The sequence below is a fragment of the Takifugu rubripes genome, chromosome 18 (genome assembly GCF_901000725.2).
Source record: "Takifugu rubripes chromosome 18, fTakRub1.2, whole genome shotgun sequence".
Classification (NCBI taxonomy): domain Eukaryota; kingdom Metazoa; phylum Chordata; class Actinopteri; order Tetraodontiformes; family Tetraodontidae; genus Takifugu; species Takifugu rubripes.
In genome coordinates, this window is record NC_042302.1 from 7,180,954 (window position 1) to 7,187,493 (window position 6,540).

A 6,540-nucleotide genomic window follows, 5' to 3' on the forward strand; every position below is an offset into this window, starting at 1 on the left:
CCGGGGCAACCGTGGAATATGACAACCACGATAAGAGAGGAGCAGGGAGCAGGGATCTGTCACTGCAATGGCCTCTTCCTGTCGCACAGGCGAATCAACACTGTGTTGACTGTTGATGCGTCAACGGTCAACAGCTTCTTTCCCACCAAAAACAGCAGGTCGTCGTGAGCTCGTCTAACTTCTAAAGTCCAGTTTTAGCTGGAGATATCAGCCATGGCCAACAAGCCATCTCGAAGGTGGATTACACAATAATCTCCCCTAATCTTCTGAGGCAATACCAAAGCCTCTAATTCCAAAGCAAACAACGACAAACGCCACAATGCAACACTGTCTTCTGTGCTGTTTTAGCAATCGGCTCTTCAGAGCGATGGATGGAGCGATCCAGTGGGCCTGTGGGGGTCCTCTTTGGTCAAAAAGGTCAAAAACTTTCATCTCAGGAGAGAGAGGCTTGTTTAACGGATCCAGGATGAAACAGAATACAGCGATTTCAAACGTTTGAATCGAATAATTGATTCATTCAATTTAAATGTAGACTAAGATGCAGCTAGATAAATAGATTAAATCCGAATATGTTCCCACCACCCTGCTGAGGGTGGGTCATTCAGTTTTTTTGCCCGATCTGAGAGGGCACGGTTGGGAATTTACCATCATTTCGACTCTCTTGGGGCTTCCAACAGTGTATTCAGGTGCTGCCCTGGCATCCAGGTGCTGCCCTGGCATCCAGGAGCGCTCAAAGCTTTTAAAGCCTGTTGCAATTAGACAGCAAAGTGTTCTCATACAAATCCAAGCTTTGATCTGGGATCTGTATCTTGCTATAATGGAATAAGCCTATTAGACGCATTTAACAGGGACATTTCAGATTCGGTCCTTTTATTTTCCCAGCTTTTCCTCTTTAAATCAGTACTTTTCTCCAAATAATTTCAGGATTTTGAAATCTAAGAGTTCCAGTTTTACCAGGGCATCTTGTCTGAGCGTTAATTAAAAGAAGAGCAATAAATTCGAATTTTGAATGTTTCATCACATTATAAAGCAGAAAATGCAGAGTTGTGAAGAGGTGGGAGAAGTAACAGCTGATCAGAATAGACGGGCTTGTCCTGGCCTCTGGCAGCATGAGCGATAGCAAATCCTGTTCATCTGTGGCCTTTCCATCTGCCCCTGTCATGCTCCCCTACTTCCAATGCATGAGAATCATCCTGATGCAGACGGAAGAATAAAAACAGTGAGGAGTTCACAGGGTCATGCTTCAGTAGATCAGAACTTCAGGAGTGTGTTGACCCCCCACATGTTTATTTATCCTCTGTAATATAAAAAAAAAAAAAACTCAGTGTTGCAGGAAACAATTTAATTCTACTATTGTGAGTATCTGAAGCCTTTCACAGGGCTCAAGTGTGAAGAAGTTCACGAATCGAATTTTCATTAAAAATATGAAGAAATTAGCACCAGACCTTGAACTTTAGTTAGTATACTATTATTACACAAAACTAATTATAATTATATATTGTAGCAATATGACATAGCAACATGCTAGCATCTATGGAGGGGGACATGTTCCCAAAGTCATGACTGATTAATAAATCCCCCCCACCATAGTTCCATTGATGAACTGCTACCTAAACTTTTTGTTTATTTCATCCTCAAACTAATTAGAAATCACAATTTTTCTTCATTAAATCATCATTGCCATCTGTAATATTCTTCTATTTACCAACAGCCAATCACAGGAGAGTTTATGTGTTCTGCAAACATGGTTTTTGGGCGTCTAAGCCCCGTCCTTATTAGTCCCACACAGATAGGAAGGGCAGGAAATGTGGCTCTTCTCTAATAAATAATGGTTTCTCCAATTAGCCCCCTCACAGCAGCTAATATGGATTTATGGTTGCAGTCACCAGGATCTGTGTCCTTTCACAGGTCATAAACTGGGAGTCACTTGGGGTCAGATGGAGGCTGAGGTCACCTCAAAACATCCCTTTAACCCCTGAAGTTTGACATCATCTTTGAGATTAATTCAATTGAGATTATAGAAACATTTTCTGATTATTATCACCTTAAAAATCATTTAAAAGTGAGTGCATCTCTCTCACACACACACAGTAAATACATGCTAGCATTAAATGCTAATTCTATTTAACAACTCAGTATTATGTTAAGGCTCTATTACAAGTATATTATTATGTTTTATTTGCTTTTATTATTATATGCAGCTACTTTACAGCTTTGTAGCTGCGGCAGTTCAAATGATCATATCATGCTTAGCTTAGCATCCTAATGAAAACCATCTCAAGCTATAAGTGAACAAAATTATCTTTAATTCATTAATAAGAAAAGGAAGGAAAGAGAGAAAGAAATCTTGTGTTGTTAATATTTGATTGCAGCTGCTGGCAGGTAGCTTTTTGGGAATTTTTTGGGGGATGTAAATTTCAGACTATTATTAAAGACTGCCACTTTTAGCATAAAATATTCCCATAATACAAAGGTAGAAATTAAAATTTGAAGGGCAGCACTTGAAAACTCAGAGATTAGGTTTGATTCCTGCACAAAAAACGTCTTTTTTATAACAACCAAACGTAGTAAATTATGTAGCCTGCTTCAAAAATCCCGCTCCTAAATGAATAAAGGGTAAAATAAAGGTGTTTTTTTCCCCCCATTCTAATTTATTCTTTTGAATATGTTTGCAGTTCTTTCCTCGGGATAATCATAAACGCTACGGCTTTTGCACTCTGAAGTTCACATTCTGCATAAAATTCGGTCATTAAGCACTTAATTACATATAAATGCACATCTCCCCTCGATGCATTTCGACTCTGTAAGTTTTATGTTAATGCGCCCGCGCTGCATTCAGGAGCAGGAGCGGCCCTGATGGCGTTCCTGCAGAGAAAGGATGGAGGGAGCGCAGATGTTCCGATCAACGGGTGCTTATCAGACAGCAGAACAGCTGGAGCCGGAGCGCAGGTGATCTATGCTGCAGGCCCGGCGTTGTTAGCGGGCGGCAGAGATGAAGGTAACCTTGCTCGACGGTCCAGCCGCGGAGGCCGATGGAGTTTGGTGTTGTTCTGCCATCTTAGCACGACGGGACCTGTTGACCCGTCTGTTCAGCCGCTGATTAGCCTTTCAGCGGCGGAGAGAAATATGTTTCTCATTACGAGCCGGGGAGATTGATTGCGACCGTCTTGCTCCGGTGCGGCGCGTCTGATTGGCCCGCGGTGGAGATAATTGCCGAGTCTTGTTGTCTGAGGAACTGTATCTCATACAGTCACGCTTGTCAGCCTGACGCCGGAGCCACGGAGTTTCATTAGTCTGAGGGTCTTTAGGTCACACCTTCACTTCCCACCGTGGATGCAGATTCCTCTCAGGTTGACTTCCTGTTTATACATTAGCCAGATTAGCTCTCTGCTCAATTCTTATCATGGCAGGACTGTTTTGCAGATATTTCCATGAGCATCTTCATGGTGGTAGACAGGAAGTAGATGTTTAGGCTGTCAAGGTGACTCAGTTGTCAGAGGATAATCAGAAATTGGAGCAATTCAGAAAAAAGAGCACTCTAGTCCACTTTAAATGGACCACTTTGTTTCCTCATTTGTTTCCTGAGCTTCATCTGGGCAAGGAGAGGAAGTGGCCAAAGACAGGAAGTGAACCAAAGACAGGAAGTAGACCAAAGAGAGGAAGTGACCGAAGACAGGAAGTAGACCACAGACAGGAAGTGAACAAAAGAGAGGAAATGAACCAAAGACAGGAAATGAACCAAAGACAGGAAATGAACCAAAGAGAAGAAGTAGACCAAAGAGAGGAAGTGAACCAAAGACAGGAAGTGAGCCAAAGACAGGAAGTGAACCAAAGACAGGAAGTGAACAAAAGAAAGGAAGTGACCCAAAGGCAGGAAGTAAACCAAAGACTGACCTTTGAGCTGCGAGTGTTCCTGATGGAACCGTAGCAGAAACCTTCAGGTTTGACTGGAGAATGTTTTAATACACCGAATGTCCTCATTTACATCAGGTCTTTCTTGATGACATCACTTCATGCGTAAATAAAATGAAAAAACTGACTTTATTTCCTGACACTTATATGGAAAAGCAACACAGTAACCTGATGCTCCATCTCCTTTCCTCTCACTCAAACCCAGATGCCAGCTGATTGAGAAAGGTGTGGAAAGCCCCCAGACGTCCCTCAGCAGCCAACCGTCTTCCAGCGCCAGCCGTGTCAGGCTGGCGGTGACGGGCTGTGTGTGCGCACAGCTTGGCAGGTTTCTCTATTGTCTGCAAACAGAAATGTACAAACGGTGTGTGGCAGCATGTTGGGCCTGAAAAGGAAGCTAATCGAGTCTGGAGTGAGTCAGATGGTGGGTAAGAGGCAGAAACCTGAGACTAGACTGCAACTTTGTTGTTTTATGACTGATTTTCCTGATGAATCTGACTCTGGTTCTGAAGGATTTTATGTCTCTTACTGACGTGGTTTAAAAAAAATTAAAGCTACTGTAATGCATCACTGTCTGACCTTATTAGGCCAAATCACCTGACCTTTGACCTTTCATCTCATCCCGACGCTCACGGGGTCAGGACCTTTGTCCAGATCCTTCACCTCTCAAACCTGCGTGATGAACCCAGGACGCCCAGTCGGTCCCCACCTGTTAGCGTCACACGGTCCAGCCCAGGTCCTCGCCCCGACGTCGTCGCTAACAGGTCCGAGACGCAGCGCAGGCGGAGATGAATCACGACGACGGGCGGAGCCACGTGAGCTCATGCTGTTCCTGATGTGCATGGGGGGCAGAAACTGATGGATGTGTCCTGGTTGACTGATGGATTCCACTCCAGCGTTCCCAGTTAACGACGTTTGATGAGAACCGACCGTCAAAATGGTCACAAAGGGACGCCAAAGTTGCACCCGGGTGGTCGTTTTAGGCTCCATTATCCTGGAAGACCCGGACTCCTAATGGGACGCGTTTTTAGATTCTGGGAAGGGGGGCAAACTGAAGCATCTGGGAAAGCGTCCCCTGTTTATTTCAAGGTTTCCTCCTCCAAACACGGGATCTTAGTGCCATCACTATGGTGACATCAGCTGGGAGCTGGGGGGAATTTACCTAATGTCCAGGAACAATGGAAGGAGAGCTGGTGTCATCCATCAATGACTAATCCAGTGCTGTGGAATCATCTCTACTGGGACTTGGTAGGACGGTCCTTTATTAAGTGCAAGTTGATGTCATGCTACGCGTCTTTCTTGCATCTCCTCAGTCGATGCTATAAACAACCCAGGCTACACGAACCCTTCCCCCAGACTCATGGTGGACAGCAGCAGGGTCTGTTTAGGTGTAAATGCCTTTTAAGAGGCTTGATATGCACGTATGACCATGCTGGGATGGATAAAGGAGCAGAACACATGGAATATTTAAAGAAATAAGTCACCGAGAATGTTTTTAAGGTTGATATTTGGGTGTCTTGTTGAATCTTTTGGAATGCAGGTGAAGCTTTTCAGGAATAAAGCAAATGTAGGTTAACGGATTCCACCGAGGAGGTTCCAAAACTGCCAAGTTTGCCTTTTGGCAAAAGCCCGGAACCATATCCATTAGTGTTTTTCTCTTACTTCGCATAATCCGATGCCTGTCTCCCCTTAAGCACAGGCAGGTCATTAAAAATGCATTTGTCTCAAGTAAGGTGATAACGCATTAACTTTCCACAACACAAAGCTCCCAGAACACTTATTCACATTTATGGGCTGTGTGCGGTCAAGGAGGAGAAGGAAGAATAAAATGCTATTAAAAGACAACACGGCTTTAGTGCTAATTTGTTTCTCTGTTTGGAAAGCCGATGACAACAGCAGCAGCCTCAGTGGAAATGTCGGCTATTTTAGTGCTAATTTGCATAGATAATGCTAGCATGCTAGACTCTGTTATCGAAACAGGCACGATAAATATCCCAATATTAAAGTTTTCCTGCTATGGCAGGATAATAATAACATGAGCTGACAATTATGGACTGTCATCAATAAAAGACGTGCATTGCTGTGATGATGGATGATGCTAATAGTCCAGAGTCGTCCAGGGTTTCTTGCTTAGGTTAAATCAGAAATATTACAGCCATCAAGCTCGGCACATACAAACACTCGGTGGTCTATACATACCCACCGGTAACCCCCCACCCCCCAAAGGCAACAGCAGCAACTTAGCATCATCACGCTAGCTCATTTGCCTTTGTGCTTGTGGCCCGATGAGCAGTAAATCGGCCCATTTGCCGCCTTCTTTGACCTGCTTATGCGATTTCCCCAACGCATCCCGGCGTGCCTCGCGTGCCTGTTTGCTCAATGAGATATCAATTTCTGTCCATTTATGGCCTGGAGTTTTATTTTCACCCAAACGCACGCTGCCATTGTCTGAATTTACAGTCAGATCTTTCCTGCTACCCCCCCCCCCCCCCCCCCCCTCTTTCCAGGGATGTAAACATTTACAAGGGCTGGCGTCTTTACCGCCTGGTTTTCTGCAGAAATAAAATTATATGACATTTCTCCTGGTGCTGGTGAAAACATCTGCAGCGTGCAGATGCATGTCACACAGGC

At 44.2% G+C, this 6,540-nt stretch overlaps 1 long non-coding RNA gene across 1 annotated transcript; it reads right to left on the reverse strand.

Moving 5' to 3' along the window:
* Positions 1-1,151: 1,151 nt before the first annotated feature.
* LOC115246702 (uncharacterized) lies at positions 1,152-6,244 on the reverse strand. The gene is made up of 3 exons (XR_003885799.1): positions 4,619-6,244; positions 3,895-4,250; positions 1,152-1,193 (listed from the first exon to the last, which is right to left on the reverse strand). It is a non-coding gene; the product is annotated as an uncharacterized lncRNA (long non-coding RNA).
* Between the last annotated feature and the right edge of the window lie 296 nt (positions 6,245-6,540).